This window comes from Hylobates moloch, unplaced genomic scaffold (assembly GCF_009828535.3).
Source record: "Hylobates moloch isolate HMO894 unplaced genomic scaffold, HMol_V3 SCAFFOLD_1, whole genome shotgun sequence".
In the NCBI taxonomy this organism is placed as follows: Eukaryota; Metazoa; Chordata; class Mammalia; order Primates; family Hylobatidae; genus Hylobates; species Hylobates moloch.
Genome location: NW_026652276.1, coordinates 224,901,150 through 224,919,158, shown reverse-complemented (window position 1 = coordinate 224,919,158; position 18,009 = coordinate 224,901,150).

Sequence of the window (18,009 nt, the reverse complement as noted above, 5' to 3'; positions counted from 1 at the left end):
AAGCAGGTGTTTAAAGACCCTTCTTCCCTGTCTTCAACAGGGGAGATGTGTTTTGGAATGGAGATTCCCTGATATTTTCTTTTTCAAATGCTTTTTCAGTAAAACTAATGTGCTATACCATCAATTGTGAACCTTAAACAGAAAGAGGTTACATTTGAAAAAGTTTTAGAATTGACTCCTTCTTATTTCATGCCCACCTATTCACTAACTTTTCTTTTACTGCAGTGCACACAGTAAGGGAAACTAGGAGAGAAAGGAGGCAGGGGGCATTGAGGGCAGAAGCAGGGCAAACTAGAGTGTCTTAGCTACAAGAGAAAGACTGTCAATACTGCAAGTCTCTTACTCGATAAAGGATTAAACAAAACATGTAGTTCCAGAAATGCTCGTCTCCTTCATGGTGCAGAGTCACATTTATTTTTTCTAAACTCTCACCTAATGTTCTCCTCAAAACCTTCTTCCTCCCCCAACACTTCCTCCTTTACTGCTCTGTCCTGATGCTTCCACCAGCACCCCTCAGGGTGCTTTTCTTCAATCCTGACCGGCCTGAGAATACATCTGATTGCCTCAAAGAAGACATTCTAATTTAAATTCTACAATCTCAAGTATATATTTTACTTAAAAACTGCCAACTCTTGTTGAGTAGGTAGAAGATATGCACAAGAAGTAGACATTTTTTCCACTAATTAGGCAAATATCTATGCAGTGCCATCTTTGCTAGATGCTGATTTCAGGGTGAATATCACCCTTCCCTGTTCTCCAAGGGTTTGCTCATCAGTGGGGAAAAAGACACAGACACAGTGATCGTCACCAGATCATTTGCTCCTCTGCCGAACGGGAGACCCTGCAAGCCCGTGACTCACTGTGCTCCTCTCAGCCTCCCCACACATCTCTCCACTACAGTCCTTGTCACATTACAAATGAGTGACAGCGTCTCATCTCAGAGAAAATGTGAACTTCAGAGTCTAACAGCTCCTGTTGTGGACCCACATCTGTTTGTTGTGCTTCCTGAGACTTGGAGCAAGATACTTAGCCTCTCTGAGCCTCCTATTCTTCACGTGTGAAATGTGCCTAATATTGGCCAGCTGAAGGGTTTTGGGTGAAATTAAAGGAGCTGAAGGACAAAAGTTCCTACAGGAGTGCCAGAACAGGCAGGTGTCCATTATTTACTGATGATCCTTAGTCTTGATTTCACGCTCTTCTTTCAGAATCTTCTTTATCCATTTACTTCCCCTCTCTACCATCCTCAGGTTTCTCTTGCTCCTGAGCATCTCCTTCTCCCTCATTATAAAAGAAAATATACAGGCATCTCAATTTAGGAAGCTTTAGTGTATAGATAGCATTCTAAATCCCCCTTCATTTCATGCCCTAATGACTGGAATCCATTTTCTGGATTTATTTCCTGATATTCATCCCTTAGCCAGTGGAAATTTCTACCCTCACTAATCTATAGAATTTGATTCTTTTTTTTTTTTTTTTTTTTGAGACTGAGCTTCACTCTTGTTGCCCAGGCTGGACTGCAACACTGCAATCTCAGCTCACCACAACCTCTGCCTCCAGGGTTCAAGCAACTCTCCTGTCTCAGCCTCCTGAGTAGCTGGGATTACAGGTGCCCACCATTACGCCCAGCTAATTTTTGGTATTTTTAGTAGAGACAGGGTTTCATCATATTGGCCAAGCTGGTCTCGAACCCCTGACCTCAGGTGATCCGCCTACCTCGGCCTCCCAAAGTGCTGGGATTACAGGCATGAGCCACTGTGCCCAGCTGAATTTGAAAACTTAAAGGTTACTGATAACCTGTCATCAGCAATTCCAGAGAATTTCATTCTATTTGCATTCTTTACTTAGCTTTTAACAATGTTACCTATTTGTTCCTTCAAAGTCACAACTCTGACATGCACTCCTGTCCTGATCTTCCTCCAATCAATTTGCCTTGTGAGCATTCTTAACCTTCTTAGTTCTCCTGCTCTGTGCTATGAGCATTTGCTAAGGTTCTCTGATCAGAAGTTGCACTCTACTTCTCAAGTTTTTCTTGGAAGGCTTGTTATTTCTTGTAGGGAGACCCCCTGAAACTATTGCTATGGAATAAAAGATGAAATGCTCCTGATTATTGTATATACAAAGTTGCATGCAGGATTGTGTAAAGACAATGCCAGGTTGGACTGCCAAAATGAGCCAACAGCGCGTGATGTGCTTCCCCCTGCAGAAAGCCTATGAATGGACATGCAGTCAGGGAGGTTTCACATCACCAAGATTCCTATCCCAGAAAAGCAGATGTTCATAGCTCTGGGAATGGAATGTGACCCTTGTAGAGAGCCTATAAATGGACGTATGAGGGGCGCCTGTTCATATGGATAAGATAGGCCTATAAACGCCCTCATCTTGCCACGGCTCTTCTAGGCCTCTTTAGGGTTAAGGTGTACTCCCTTCTGAGAATTTCTGGTCTAACCGGTTGTCTAGCTTCACGTCCTGTTTCTATGGATTGTTCGTAACCAGCTTTTGCTGCAGCTGTTACTGCTGATTAATATCTTGCTAATCATAGGTTATGGAAAGACTATGTTTCTGTTTTAAGGCTCTGTTAGAAATTACTGATGCACCTACTATATTGTAAATTCTTATCTCTGTATACTGTACTTCTGCATACAGATGTTATGTTAAAGAATTACTTCATCCCCATGTGACCATCTCACCTCATAATCAAATGACCCTAAATCCCTCACTAACCTACCCCTGCCCTCACTAAACTTAATAATAAATGCTGGTATATCCAGTGCATTGTTGGCACCATGGGACCAGAAGGCGGTGACCCCCCTGGACCCAGCTTTCACTGTCTTGTGTGTGTCTATTATTTCTCCACCTGCCGATCCTCCTGGGAACAAAGAGAGAGCCCCGTTGCATTGCGGGCTGCTGGCCAGATCCCGCAATAATTTCTAGCTATAATAATTATTATCAACTCTATATGGCTCACTCTCAATTTCACATTTACTTTCTAGATTTCCCTCCAAGACTCCAAATGCATTCTGTAAAAGCTGAACGAATGTTTCCTAAATGTCTCACGAATGCCTCCTCTATCCACAAATGAAATTCCACCCTGTCCTCTTTATTCCTATTAACAGAATTAGATTTGTCCCACTCTTCCAATGAACCATCTTTTATTTTTCCCTCCTCTTCACCATGAATAAATCCTCTTCCTTTATATCTTCTATTGCTTATTTTTCATCTTCTTAATCTTCATGTACATTTACCTTTGCCCTCATGATTCCCATCTTATAGAGTATAAGACCTTTCTTGCAAATTTCTGTGATGTAATCTCCACTCACACCAAGCATTCTACCTTCTACTCCCAAATTAATCATGCAAAGCACAAATTTATTACTTCATTTTCATGTACAAACATTTCTATGATATCTGCGTTTAAAAAATTAATTTGGCTGTGTAAAAAAAAAGTTAATTCCTTGGCTGAAATGTTTGCATCCCATCCATAATCCAGTGCTGTCCTACATCTAGCTTTCATTTTATTAATTGTGGCATCTAGTGAGGTATTGTATTAAAATAGGCTGCTAATACTTGAATAATTTTTATTGATGTATTAACTGAATACTCTTAACATATTAAGGTGACTATTTCTTTCCAAGGCTATTGCCTTGGTTTTAAAAAGTAATATTTAAGTATATCTTTTGTCTATACTTATGGAGTTCCTCTAGGTATTCATGATAGATAAAGAAAAAAGAAATATCATGTGCATTTGAAACCAAATTAAGGAGGAAAATGTGTTGTTCAGATCATTTTACCACATTTGTAGTTAACACCATTTTCATATTGCTTTGATCTCAGCTTCCAGCTAAATGGAACTGGATCTATGTGCTCCCTTCAACGCGAAGGGTACACTAGGTGCCAGATAAGTGCTCTGTGTCTAACCACACATGTCACAAAGCAGATATTGGCCTTTTCAGCCCTAAATAATTTGTAGTTCTATAGCTCTCCCTAATCCTGTGTTTTTCATTGAAGTCAAATAACCTAGGGACAATTTTGAGAATATTTGCTCCATTTGTCTATACAACTAAGACAACAAAAGCCTCTTTCTACAGGTTTAGGCATGCAGCTACTGTTCAAAAGCAGTGTTAAAACAATGAGCACAGCTAGCAGTCCCATTTAGCTTTTCCTCATGTACAAGGGTGACCTGTGCTGTCTTCTCAGTATTTGTCCAACTCCAATTACTTTACCTATTTGCCAGTACCTAATGCTCCTTTAATAAACAATGAAATCCTATTTTATCTTCTTTGGGTCATGCCATCCTCATATTAAACAAACCTAAAGCTACACCTCTCTATGTATATGTTTTGAGCTTTCTTTGTCTATTGAGAAATAAATAATCCATGCTGCCTGCTCAGAACATGATATTGAAGAGTAACATACCCTGTGATTCATCTTCTTAGACATGAGCACCATGAAGGAAGGACTTCCTCTTGCCTGTGTTTTAGGAATGGTGGGGAAGTAAGAGTAATTAGTGTGCCCATAATAATTAGAACACAATATATGATATAATATCATATGTGTAATTGAAATATTCCACGAAAATTATGTCCTTAAAGCAATGTCTGTCACTAACGTCTGAAAGTTATTACATTTATGTAAAGCACTGCCCGTTTTGTGACATGTTTAGGGATGAAATCATACTAAATTAAAGGTTTATAATATGAAGTACCTGAATTTAGTGTGAACTAATATCTCGAGCTGCACTGATCCTTTACGATATGTCATATATGAGTAGAAACTAGAGCCGAAGCTATGAATGATACTGAAATTGCAAGAAAAGTCAAGGTTCAGGCAAATTAGTTCAGTTACAGTGGAAAGTAGGTCAGAGATTTCTGAAAGGAAACAGAACCACCATTGGAGCCAGCCATCCTATTACTGGATATATACGCAAAGGAATTTGAATTGTTCCTTTCAGATCAAAGTCACAAGCACATGTATGTTCATCACTATTCACAACAACAAAGATGTGAAGTCAACCTACATGCCCATCAATGTTGAACCGGAAAAAGAAAATGTGGTACGTATACACTATGGAAAACTATGCAGCCATAAAATAAAGAATGAAATAATGTTCTCTGTAACAACATGGATGCAGCTGGAGGCTATTAACCTCAGCAAATTAATACAGGAACAGAAAACCAAATACCACATGTTCTTCACTTATAAGTGGGAGGGCCTACTTGAGGGTGGAAAGTGGGAGGAGGATGAGGGTGGAGAGTGGGATGGCAGCGAGGGTCAAAAAACTACCTGGCGGATACTATGCTCACTATATGGGTGATGATATCAGTTGTACACCAAACCTTAGTGACACAAAATTTACACATGTAACAAATCTGCACATGTACCCTCAGACCTAAAATAAAAGATGAAAAAGAAAAGAGTAGTGTACTTTAACTGACAGCAAAGATCAAATTACTTACTTAAAATATTACCTTTGTGGGGCCCCAGTTTAAAGTACCTCCATGAGCCCTCTCCCTTTATCCAGCAATTATTAGCTACAGCAAGTATCAGAACTGGAATGTTTTTATGTCTATGAAAAAGAAATGAAGGCAAATGTAGGTGTTCCAATTCCTTACATAACTGTTTACATGACACGCTATGTCTAATTTTAAAAATTTTTAATCAATCTCTTTTAAAAAAATAAAGCAAACCTATTTACTGACTTCATGAAACTGCTTTATTTTCATTATTATAAAAGTTGAGTCTAAATTATAACAAAGGTTATTTTTCAACCTATTCTATCTTAATAAATTCACCCACTACTCGTTTTCATATTATTTTAATCGACTACTACCTTATAGCATCTTTACTTGAAAATATGCGTCATTCAAACAAGATTGTGAGTGAAAAATTCACAGAACCATGCTAGCAGATGTTCAAACCTGGACTAGCCTTTATCTGGATGGGGTAGATAAAGTTGGGCTTTAGACGTTCCTGCCTTCCTTTCTCTGAATTTATATTCTAACCCCTCATCTATGAGCCAAAAAGCTCCACGCCGGTCTCTGTAGCTCTCTACATGCAGGACTGCCTTCCAGCAGATGTGGCCCCTGTTCTAAAATTGCCTTTTCCTCTCCACTTAAAAGGAACACAGGGCAAGGCAAGATCTTAAGTGAAGTTAAACGTGTTACTCATAGTAAATTCTTAGGCAGTGATGTATGTTAATATTTGTTGTAAACATCTGGTATTTTGAAATTATGGAATCATTCTGCCAACTAGTCTGTTAGAATTTTCTTTAACCCTGAAGAGTTGATCTCTGAGATGGAGATGCCATCCATGCCCAGCTCTGCACAGCTCTGCAGAATGCTGAGAAGAAAGGGTATAGTCCCGAGCAACAGTGACTTCTCACCTACAGTTCCCTTTCAGCCTTTTGCCACGTCATCCCCCTATTGCTGCTCTAATAGAAATGATAAGATGGAGGAACTTTGAGCATCTCTTCAAGAAAAAGATGAGAAACTAGACCCACAGTCAAAATCAACCAGACATTGGCAGAACTTTTCACATGTTGGTGCCACACAGATAGGATCATAATTCTTCGTTTTGGAAATGTCTTTATGTGCTGCTGTTTACATTTTTTTTTTCATTTTTAATTGCATTGAAATCCCATTGCTGCTTTATGGACTAACACTCAAAAATGCTCGGTTTACTTTTATAAGGAAGTATCCAGGACTTAGGTACCTTTTCCATTTGTAGCAGGCAGTGCACATTTGATTATCCTACCCCACCTAGTGAGTATATTATACAATCTAAACTACCTAAGATACTGTTTCACTTTGAAGGCTGACTGCTTCAGTACGTTATATTCTTTCTTTACCCCCACAATAGAAGAGCAAAGTACGGATTTGGAATGACTCAGGAGGTATGCACACTCTAAGAGGACTCCTCAGTGTCTCTTTCTCCAGAAATAACCCAGAATCATAATCCTTTCCACTCTCCTTGTCAATTCAAACAGGGTATGAGTCGGATACAATCTTGGATAAGCCTTGAATCCAATCTCAAACATAGTCAGGCATAGTGAGGCTTACCCATGTAATAGAGAATGGTGCTGTACATCATTACGTATATGATGCCCCACTGCTAAGGAATAAAAGACCAAAAGGTTTTCTCCTGGGAAAATTTGTTTGTGCATCATCTTTTGTAAAACTTTTTTGAGTCTTTGTCATATGCGGCCTCCTTTTGGAGTTCTCTACAACCTCAGCTGAGGCAGAGTTCTGAACACAGAAGCAGAGCACATGAAGATAAGGTGTACAACTTAACAGCTATTTCTCTTTCATGCTGGTCTAAACAACCAAGAAGCATACCTTTACACAGTGCAGCTCTCAGTGGAAATGGCATTTTTGTTTAGCGAAAGATTCATCTGACCTATGGTCGAACACTTGGTTTTGATATACACTAAATACATCCATCCTGGAGAGGAGTATTTTCATCATCCTAGCATTTGGGAATGGAGAAACCCAGTGCCACTGGGTAGACAGGGTCCCCAAGATGGTTTTGTATCCTGAGAAGAAAATTTGCTTTTTTCTTTGGGGTCTTATTATCTACTTCCCGTCTTGATTTTGTTGTCTGACTTTTCACATAATCTGAATTCGATTACTGAGACCTAGTTTCTCAAACGTGCAATTCTGAAGGTCACCTTTAGAGATATAATTAATCATGGTCTCATTCCGTTTATGCTACACCTTCTCTAGATCTCTTGTCCCTCATATATAAGAATATTATTTTCCAGTGTAGTTTCCTCACTCTAGCAAGTTTCCATAGTGCAATCGCTAAGCTCATTTGAGAGATGCTGAATGAAAGTCAGGAGACCTCAACTGTGGGCCCAGTTTGCATTCTGAGAGCCTTTTAACTTTGAACAATTCATTTAATCATCTTACATTTCATTTTTTCATTGAAAAGAAAGTCAGGCTGGGCATGGTGGTTCATGCTTGTAATCCCAGCACTGTGAGAGGCTGAGGCTGGAGAATTGCCTGAGGCCAGGTGTTCAAAACCAGTCTGGGCAACACAGTGAGACCTCATCTCTACAAAAAGAAAGTTTTTTAATTAGCTGGCCATAGTGGCACATACCTGTAGTCCTAGCCACTCCAGAGGCTGAAGCTGGAGGATTGCTTGAGCCAGGAGCTCAAAGTTAAGTTAGCTATGATTGTGCTACTGATCTCCAGCCTGGGCAACAGACAGAGACCCTGTCTTTAAAAAAAATAAGAAGAAGAAAGAAAGAAAAGAAAGTCAAAACATTTAGCATACACACTTTTAGGAAAATAATTGAGATGAGAGACTTTAAAACAATTCAGTTTTTCTTTTCTGGAAAGGTAATATACCCCTACTACGTGTTCATGAAATATTTTATTAATCTAGCCTTCTCACCTAAGCATCTTCCCCCAAAATAATACAGAATTCATCCATCGTATCTCTATTTTTTAGTTAATCATCATTCTCTTCTCCAGCCTCAGTTTTTACCCTTTCTTTTTTTCTCTGCTAATACTAAAGCCTGGAATTGAATAAACATACAACAAAAATGTACCTAAGCCTCTGGCTTTCAGAAAGCAAAATTATTTTCCTACATTTGTTACAATACTTAAGATGAGCAGGTTTCAGGCCGGGCGTGGTGGCTCTCACCTGTAATCCCAGCACTTTGGGAGGCTGAGACGGGCAGATAACCTGAGGTCAGGTGATCTGAGCCTGGCCAACATGATGAAACCCTGTCTCTACTAAAAAATACAAAAATTAGCCAGGTGTTATGGTGGGTCCCTGTAATCCCAGCTACTCGGGAGACTGAGGCAGGGAGAATTGTTTGAACCCAGGAGGCGGAGGTTGCAGTGAGCCGAGATAGCACCACTGCACTCCAGCCTAGGTGAAAGAGCGAGACTCTGTCTCTAAATAAATAAATAAATAAATAAATAAATAAGAGAAGGTTTCACATTCATGGTTTGTATTTCTGATTGAAACTTCCTAACAAATCATATTGTACTATTTCTGCCCCTCTTTAAGCCTCTGTTTGTACCCACCCTCTGATGACAGCTCTGTTACGAGCTCTCGAATGTTAATCAGTGCCTGCAATGGTCATGTCTACATCAGTCTAGGATTAAGCTGTTTCTAAGCAAGGCTCCCCTCCAACAAAGTGAGCGACCATAAAGATTAAGTGTCCCAGACCTCTTGGGAAATTACCCGGAACTAGCATACATTTGAGGGAAACTATGGAGGAAGGTTACAGGTACTCCCAAATTGGCTCATACACACAGAAGTAATGGAGTGTGGGAGTGGCTGCATCAGCAACGCAGAGCTGAGAGATTCCCCTCAGGAGCTTCATGCATTAGAGTGTTAATTGCTGTCACCACTCCCAATTCTCAAGGGCAAGGCCTCCATGCCACTCTTATTTTTCCTGTGGAAGACTGTTCTTCTCTACCCCTGTTTCCCCCAGAACCCCACTGAAGCCTTAGGTCACTCTAAAAAAAATTCATAGAAGCTTGCTTGGTAGGGTTTTAGGATATTCCCCTATACCCCAAATCTAGCTTTAAAACCATCTCCATATTATTCTGGGCTCACCTTTCAGCTGAATATAACTGGCTTTCTATTCTTATGTCAAGGTGAATGGACTGGGTGTCAGGTAACATGCTTCATATCCAACCACTCCTATAGGAAGCCAGAGCTTGATCTTTACTGCTCTAATTTGTGGAATCTATACTTTCCCTACACCAGTGACATTCATTGAAGTCAACTAACTGAGGAAAAAATGTGAGAATATTTCTTCAATTTGTCTGTACAAACACAACTACCAAAACCTCTTAATACAAGCATGCAGCCAAGTTACAAAACCAGTATTGGACAATGAACACAGCTAATAGTCCGATTTAGCTCTTTGTGGTGTACAAGTGTGACTTTTGTGCTCTTCACAGTACTTGTTCAACACCAACAACATTACCTTTTTGCCAGGCATCTAATGTTCCTTTAGTAAGCAATAAAATTCGATTTTACATTCTTAGAGTTATATCATTTTCATACTCAACAAACATCAAATCAATGTTTTCTATATGTGTTCTGAGCTTTCTTTTGACTGTTGAAAATAACCAATTCATGCTGCCTGCTCAGAACACAGTACTGAAAAATGGCATACCCTGTGGTTCACCTCCATAAACAGGATCACAATGAAAAAAGGAATTCCTATTTCCTGTGTTTTATGAATTGGGGTGAATGTAGGATAATCACTGTGACCATAAGAAATAGAAAACAATGTGTGATATAGTAAGGCAGGTGCTATTGAAATATTCTGTGAATGATTATCTTTCTTAAAGCCCTGTCTCTAATGCCTGAAATGTATTACATTTATGGTGAACATTGTCCTTTTTTGTGAAATGTTTAAAAATGCAATAATGCTAAATGAAACTTTTATAATACAAAGTACCTAAACATTATCAACTGGTATAACAGCTTACACTGATCCTTTACATCACATAATAGTAAAAACTAGAGTTTTAGATGTAAATAACCTGAAAATTACAGCAAAAAAATCAGAGAAGAGGTATGAATAGCAAAACTCAAAATTTTCTAGTTAAAATATTACCTTTATTGGAATGGCTAAGTTAAGCTAATTAATATATGCATCACATCACATACATATTATTTTTGTAACGAGATTTCTTAAAATCTATGCCATAAATATATACAATTTTTATTTGTCAAACAAATAAATAAAAGAAAACAAAATTACTTTTGTTCGACCCAGGTAAAAGATTCTCCATGTGCCTTCTCTGTTTATCCAGTAATTATTAGTTACAGCAAATATCAGGACTGAAATGTTCTTCTATCAATGACAAAGAAAGACCAAAAAAATAAGTGTTTAGATTCCTCAAACAGTTCATTTTACATAACAAAAAAACCCTAATTTAACAGTTAAATTTCAATCAGTCATGATCTTTCTTAGTAAAGCAAATCAATTCATTGATTCCATGGAATCTATTTTCTTTATTATAAAAATTAAATCTAAATTGCAACAAATTAAATGTTCTTTTTCAACCTATCCTATCTCAGTAAATTCACCCATTACTCTTTTTCTTATTGTTTCAATCGACTACCATCTTATAATATCTTTGACTGAAAATATATGTCACCTGAAGAAGATGAAGAGTGAAAAATTCACAGAACCATGCTAGCAGATGTTCAAACCTGGACTAGCCTTTATCTGGATGAGGTAGACAAAATTGGGCTATAGACGTTCCTGCCTTCCTTTCTCTGAATTTATATTCTAACCCCTTATCTATGAGCCAAAAAGCTCCATGCCAGTCTCTGTAGCTCTCTACATTCAGGCCTGCCTTCCAGCAGATGTGGCCCCTGTTCTAAAATTACCTTTTCCTCTCCCCTTCTTAAAAGGAACACAGGGAAAGGCAAGATCTTAAGTGAAGTTAAACATGTTACTCATAGTAAATTCTTAGGCAGTGATGTATGTTAATATTTGTTGTAAACATCTGGTATTTTGAAATTATGCAATCATTCCGCCAACTAGTCTGTTAGAGTTTTCTTTAATCCTGAAGAGTTGATCTCCAAGATGGGGGTGCCATCCATGCCCAGCTCCCTACAGCTCTGCAGCATGCTGAGAAGAAAGGGTACAGCCCCAAGCAACAATGACGTCTCACCTAAAGTTCCCTTTCAGCCTTTTGCCACATCCTCCCGCTATTGCTGCTCTAATGAAATGAGAAGTCATCGGAGGAACCATGAGCCACTGTTCATCAAGTAAAAGATGAGACGCCAGACCCATAGTTAAAGATCAATCAGGCATTGACAGAACTTACCACTGTGTTGGTGCCACGCAGACAGGATCATAATTTGTGGGGCTCTGGAAATGTCTTCACGTGCTGCTGTTCACATTTTTGTTTTATTATTTTCAATTGCATTTAAATTCCATTGCTACTCTGTGGACCAAGACTGAAATATATTCAATTTATTCTTGCAAGGAATCAAATGTCCAGGGCTTGACACCTAGGTATATTTTCCATTTGCAACACTGAGTTCCATGTTTTGCTATCCTACCCCAGTCAGTGTATTATACATTTTAAAGTATCTAACACAGTTTTCTACCTCTATTGACTGGCTGCCTTAAAACATTAACTTCTCCCTTTTCCTCCATGTTAGGAAGAGGGAAGCGTTGACTTGGAAAGACTCAGGAGGTATGCACACTAGAAAAGCATTCCTCAATGTCTTACATTCCAAAAATGTATTTCTGAATATAATCCTTTCCACTATTTACATAAATTCAAAGAGTGCATGGTTAAATAAAACCTTGTAAGAGCCTTGTAAATTCATTCTGAGACATAATGAGGCTTGGGGCATATTACCAATATCATCTCTTATTCGTTACAGTGATAATTCCCTAATGCTAAGGACTAAAAAGTCAAAAACTTTCTCTCCAGAATATGTGTGCACCATGATTCTAATACTCCACCAAGTTTGAATCTTATTTGCCCTTCTTATTGGAGTCCTCTACAATCCTAGCTGAGGCAAATAGAACTCTGAATACCCTGTAGAGTATTCAATAGTGCACATGAAGATTAAGTCCCACAATCTACAAATGTTTTGCTTTCATGCTGCTCTAAATAAACCAGACACCTTCCTTTACAGACTTGGTCTGTCATTAGAAATGTTCATTTCATTTAGAGGAAGGTGCATCTGACCTGTGGTTGAACACTTGGTTGTACACACTGAATGCATCCATCATGGGCAGAAGTATTTCCATCATCCTAACATTTGGACACCCAGAACTCAAGTGCCACTGGGGGGGTGAGATCTCAAAGATGGTTTTAGATATGCTGAGAAGACAATTAGTTTTTCTTCTTTGAGAGCTTGTTATCTATTTCCTGTCTTGATTTGGTTTTTTCCCATAATCTGAGTCCAATTATTGAGACCCAGTGTCTCAAACATGGTGCAATCCTAAAATTCACCTTTGCCGATAAGTTTTATCATGGTTTCATTCTGTAAATGCTCATCTTCTTTATGTCTCCTCTCTGCTATATCTAAGTCTAGGGTATTCTTTTGCAGCATAATTCCCTCAGTCTGGATAGTCGCAACAGTGCAATCCCTACAACACACTCTAGATTAATGAAACCTGAGTCAGGATACCTCAACTTAGTCCCAGTTCATATTCTGAGAGCTGTAGAGTTCAATCAATTTATTTCATCATCTTACATTTAAAATTTCCATCATAGAAAGGAAAATTAAAATCAAAATACTCTTAGGGAAATAATAGAGAGAAAAGACATTAAAACAATTGACAATTTATCTGGAAATGTAATATGCATATTTGGAAAGGTAATATATTCTTGCCACATGTTCATGAATATCAATCAACATCTAAGTAAAAGTTTTACAGCTATGAGTTTCTCCTCTAAATGTCTTTCCCAAAAATAATGTAGAATTCATCCATGGTATCTCTATTTAAAAATTAATAATTATCTTCTTCCCCAACCTCTGTTTTCACTCTCTCTTCTTCTCTACTAGTAATAAAGATTGAAATTGAGAAACCCATAAAATGAAAATGTAGTTAGTTCTCCAGCTTCTGGAAAACAAAATTATTTTATTACATTTGTTTCAATACTTAGGGTGAGACGATTTCATTATTCGTGGTTCATATTTCTGATCCAAACTTCCTAAAAATGCATGTAAGAACGACTTTTACCTCACTATAAACTTCCGTTGACACTCACCCTCTGTTGAAATTTCTATTAAGAGCTCTCAAATATTCATCAGAGCCTGAGAAAGTGGACTTACCTATTTCAGTAAATGTTTAAGTTGTTTTGTAAAGAACGCTCTTCTCCAACAAAATGATGGATGATGGAGTTTAAGGACCCCAGACTCCTCAGACTCAGGGGCTCAGAAATCACCTGAGACTAGTTTAGAGTGTGAGAAAAACTACTGGGAGGAAGTTCATAGATGCCCTCAAATTGGCTGATCTGCAGACCTACTGAAGTGTGTTAGTGGCTGACTTTGCACAGAAGGGCGGAGAGAGTCCCCTCAAGTGCTTCATGCATTAGAGTGCTAATTGTCACCACTCCCAATTCTCCAGAGCAGAGCCTCCATGCGGCCCTTCCTGTCCCTATGGAAAGCTGTGCTCCTCCATCCCTCTCCCCTCAAAAACTCTACTGAAGCCTTATGTCACTCTAAAAAGTCACAGAAGCCAGCTTTGTAAGGTTTAAGATGTTCTCCTGTAGCTGGAACCTGAGTTTTAGCCCTCAAAGCCCCTATTCCAGTTAGCAGTTGTGGGTCTCCATCTATACTTGGTGAACCAAGCCAATTTTTATATTTGGCACTAGGATGCCCTTACCTCTGTCTATAGACAAGAGAATTGTGCTTCAACCCCCAGAGTTTTGTGCAGAGAGTTTCTCTGACCATTGCAGGTGTGGATAGAAAACTAAGTATATTTTCATGGTGTTAAGTTCCAATACTAATAGCATCGCATTATTTTAAGATTTTAATTAAGAGCTAAGACTATGAATAAGACCTACATAAAGAAAGTCTTATGATCTACAGGGAGAAAAAAAAAGCAAAAAGTTTATCCAAAATCCTTGATATAGTTTGAATGTATGTCCTCGCCAATTCTCATGTTGAATTGTCATCCCTAGTTTTGGAGGTGAGGCCTTGTGGGAGGTGTTTGGATCATGCAGGTGGATCCCTCATCAAGGGCTTGAGCCATCCCCCTTAGTGTTAAGTGAGGTCTCTCTCTGAGTTCACACAAGATCCGGTCATTTAAAAGTGTGGGGGTGGGATGGGCATGGTGGCTCATGCCTGTAATCCCAGCACTTTGGGAGGCCGAGGAGGGTGGATCACGAGGTCAGGAGATGGAGACCATCCTGGCTAACATGGTGAAACCCCGTCTCTACTAAAAATATGAAAAATTAGCCAGGCTTGGTGGCACGCACCTGTAGTCCCAGCTACTCGGGAGGCTGAGGCAGGAGAATGGCGTGAACCCAGGAGGTGGAGGTTGCAGTGAGCTGAGGTCACACCACTGTGCTCTAGCCTGGGCAACAGAGCGAGACTCCGTCTCAAAAAATAAATAAATAAATAAATATAAATAAAATAAAATAAAAGTGTGGGGGCCGGGTGTGGTGGCTCGCACCTGTAATCCTAGCACTTTGGGAGGCCAGGCCAGGGCAGGCAGATTGCCTGAGCTCAGGAGTTCGAGACCAGACTGGGCAACATGGTGAAACTCTGTCTCTGCTAAAATACAAAAGGAATTAGCGGGGCATGGTGGCATGTACCTGTAATCCCAGCTACTCGGGAGGCTGAGGCAGGAGAATTGCTTGAACCCGGGAGGAGGAGGTTGCAGTGAGCTGAGATCGCACCACTGCACTCCAGCCTGGGCCACAGAGCGAGACTCCGTCTCTCCAAAAAAAAAAAAAAAAGTGTGGGGCACCTGCCCACCTGCAATCTCTCTCTCTTGCTCCTCCTTTTTCCATGTGATGTGCCTTCTCCCACTTTGCCTTCTGCCATGAGTAAAGGCTCCCTGAGGCTTCCCCAGAAGCTGAATAGATGCTGGTGCCATGCTTGTACAGCCTGCAGAACCATGAGCCAATTAAACCTATTTTCTCTATAAATTACCCTGTCTCAGGTGTTTCTTTGTAGCAATGCAAGAACAGCCTAATACAATCCTTAACATGGAATGGTTAACTTTCTATACCTCTTTAAATTTTTAATACCTAGGAAGAGGTTTGATGCAATTTTGAAAGAACAGAGTCATGTTACCATTCTGACATATTATTTATGCCTCAAGCACCCACCCCCTTTTTTTTTTACCGGGTTTGTTTAAATGAGTTTTTTTTTTTTTTTTTTTTGACAGAGTCTCACTCTGTCGCCCAGGCTGGAGTACAGTGGTGTGATCACAGCTCACCATAGCCTCAATCTCCCAGGCTCAGGTGATTCTTCCACCTCAGCCTCCCAAGTAGCTGGAACTACAGGCGTGCACCACCAAATCCAGCCAATTTTTGTATTTTTCATACAGACGGTGTTTTGCCATGTTTCCCAGGCTTGTTTTGAACTCCTAAGCTCAGCAATCCACCTGCCTAGGTCTCCCAAAGTGCTGGGATTACAGGCGTGAGCCACTGTGCCTGGCCTTCAAGCACCTTTTAAGTGAATCATTAATCCATTAATCATTCAGCTATCCAGTCAAATGCCTGGGAATTCCTCAGCACCACCATCTACCTGTCCACTCATTGTACAACTATCATCATCTCAAAACTCACTCATGCATTTGCTTAACTACTCCCCCACGTGTTAACGAATTATATCATCCACGTGCCAACTCATCTATTTCCCTGATATCCTTTACTTAGTCACTAAATTTTCCATACTTACCCACTGTAACATCACTACTTCATTCCATCAGGTTATCATAGCTTCTGATATTATAGCACTGGATGACTTTGACAAAGATTCTGTGATATTCCAGGCAATAAAGAGAAAAAGTAGATACTCTTCTCATCCTTCTCCCCAGTTTCTAAATACCCACATAGAATTGAAATGGTTGATTGTACATTTTCTTTGAGTCATATTGGAAAAATTCTATGGCTGTAAGAATTTAGCTGAAAATTAGCACACATTTACCCACTTATACTTTATCTGTTAAAACAGACCTTAAAAATAACTGAGTTTCTTCTAGTCTAGAGTCTATATAGATTATAGAAAGCTAGAAAGAACATTGCTTCCATTCTAAATAGGAAGAAGCCAGATAATCTACAAAATCATAACTATTTCTGAACTCATTAGAGAGCGAAAGTTGCAGGGAAACCTACAAGCATGAAAATTCAGGAAAGATAGATACCTCCAAACAGACACAGGAAATGAGCTCTGCCTTATCTAGGCCAAAGCATGGGAGAACAGTGAGGCCAACATACAAACCAGGAAGAACCACTTTGCTAAAATGCTAAAGGCTAAGTGAGGAGTACTATGAGTATAGAGAGGGAGGAACCACAAATGGAAAAGGAGTTCATACTTATACTCAAGATTTTCTCCTCAGACTTTAAACAGTCTTTACAAGAATGTTTGGAGGAGGGTGGAAAACTAGAAAAAGCTTCCTTCATCGTGCAGGTCTAGGGAAAGACAGCAACATCTACTATAGGAGGCAGAAAACACCCTCCCTCCTACCAAGTCTGCCTCCCTTGGTGAACAAAACACTGAGCCACTGGAGCAAGAGCATCAGACTCTGTTCTTTCCTAGAGAAAGATGAAGACTCATTGCTGAGGGAAGAAAACTGAAAAAAATTGCTAGCCCTGGAGTTTCTGTGGGGCAGAAAACCTCCAGGTTCAGAGCATGAGCTGTCTCCTAAGGCTGAAGGTGAGACAAGATCACTGTGAAAGCCTGAACTCTATCGCACAAGGACAAAAGTTGTTTTAAGATTGAGATAGAATGAGAAAAATGGAGAATAAACCCTCCCCTTCTATCACCGGGCTAGTAAAAATCAAAGAACAAATAACAGAAGTGTATTAAGGGGAGAGAGGCAGCGCGTGGAAGGACATACTCTCCGATATGTAGTCTCATAGGCAGAGCTTAAAACTGAGGGTGGAACAGCAATGTTGGAAAACCTCTCGATAATTGAATATCCTAGCCTAGGTAAAATTTGTTACAAAAATTTAGATTTGTTGGTGCAGTCACTGAGGATAACCATGCAACAAAACTCAAACCCTGCTTAACTCATGACTGCATTGATGCCCACACCCCACACAAACAGCACTACAGAATAAACAGAAAAGACATGCCCATTGCAAAACATTATACTATTTATCTCAGAGTCTACTATCCTACACACACAATGTTGCAGTTTCAACCAAAATAAAGATCTGAGAAATGGAAAAACAAAACAAAACACTGTTACTGGAAAAAGCAATGGACAGAAACAGAATCAGAGATAGACTTTTATAAAGGAACTATACATAGAGGTTTAAAATAACTCTCATTAATAAATTGAAGGATCTAGTGGAAAAGACGAACACTCTGCATAAAGGC